This window comes from Sinocyclocheilus rhinocerous, unplaced genomic scaffold (genome assembly GCF_001515625.1).
Source record: "Sinocyclocheilus rhinocerous isolate Xijiao unplaced genomic scaffold, SAMN03320098_v1.1 scaffold185, whole genome shotgun sequence".
NCBI classification, from domain to species: domain Eukaryota; kingdom Metazoa; phylum Chordata; class Actinopteri; order Cypriniformes; family Cyprinidae; genus Sinocyclocheilus; species Sinocyclocheilus rhinocerous.
Genome location: NW_015662163.1, coordinates 2778282 through 2779810, shown reverse-complemented (window position 1 = coordinate 2779810; position 1529 = coordinate 2778282). Strand labels below are relative to the sequence as shown.

The 1529-nt window shown below is 34.2% G+C and overlaps 1 protein-coding gene across 1 annotated transcript in view; it reads right to left on the bottom strand.

Annotated features, from left to right (window-relative positions):
* The window catches only part of LOC107727619 (centrosomal protein of 85 kDa-like), an 82505-nt gene that overhangs the window by 19018 nt on the left and 61958 nt on the right, over positions 1-1529 (bottom strand).

The following is a 1529-nucleotide window of genomic DNA, read 5'->3' as shown; positions in this document are numbered from 1 at the left end:
ATATATATATAAACACTTCAGAAAATGTATATATACATAAATTATATATATATATATTCCACACACAGTATAAATGGGTTTTTACACGTGAAAAATATATAGCTGTGTTTATATTTTATGCTTTAAAATAGTGCTGTCAAGCTATTAATCGCGATTAATCGTATCCAAGTTTTTGTTTACATAGTATATGTGTGTTCAAACATCTTTCTCTGTGATGACCGTAGACTCTGTAAACGTATACAAAAATGTGGCCAAAAATTTCTGAGACACAAAATATAATAAAATACAAATTGAAAAAGGTACAATAATAATAATATGAATTAACATACTCCAAGAACATGACGTTATTTCTGGAAAAAAAGTGTAAAAAAAAATTCAGAATAAAAATAATAATAAAATTAGCGCTAGTAAAAAAAAAAAAAAAAACTGGTTTAGACAATCAGAAGACTGAAATGCTTTCTAACTGTCAATCATTTTGCATGTTCACGGAGCAGTCCATATATGTGAAACAGGATGCAGAGAGTGTGACAATTTCTGAAAATTATTCAGGTTTACTGCCATATTCACTTTCATAAACAATCGTCAGTTAGTCTGTGGTACAATTTTGCTATTTTGCTCCTCTCTCCTGATTTCAGCAATATATTTGTAGGGCAGGGATTTGGAAGAAGAGTGGGTGAAAAGAGAAGTTCCCAAACATTGCTTACAGCACCTTTAATAAAGTAAACTAAAATGTAAATGAGCAATATATAAGCAAACAGCTAAACTGTCATGTGACGTAGAAGCCTGAGCAACACCAGACTGATGACCAGCTAAAAGCGTTTCCTCGTGTGTAGTTCTTGGCAGGGAAATGCGGTACTTTTGTGTCTGAACAGTGGCCGTCTACTCTGTGGCGTCTGTGGCACTGCCCCGTCTGTTAGAGCTCACCTAAAAGCAAAGCAACACTTCGGCTGACGGCATGATACTATAATTACAAGCGCTCAAGGTCACAGCAATCACTACAGGGTCAGAGTCACGAACACAGCCGATGTCATGTTAAATGAATGAAACGCTATTAATGAAGCATCTGCCCCTCCCCAGAAACAGGAGCTAATGACAAACCTACAGACAAAAATGGATGATTCCATTACTTTGTTTACGTGGGAGGTCAGGATAGGCCTTGTTTGGACACAGACAGTTGAGAGATGACAGGAAATGATGCGTAGAAGCAGTGCCATGGCTTTTTTTTGGCTAGGGTGAGTGATTATTTTAATAGGTGGAATACGTCTACCTGCATCAGACGGTCATCTCTTAACCCCATTTGAATAAATATTTGACCCAACAACCTAAAAATGGTCTTATTCTTAACTGAGCACTCTAAAAATGTCTTTGTTTATCAAGGAGGCGTGCGATTTACTGAAAGCATGTTATTTGATTGGAAATTAAATGTATAAAATATAGATATTAATGTATATATAAAAATGTCCATTATTATCATTATAGATCTAATATTATTATGTTAATTATTATATATTAATGAATTTGTTAATTAT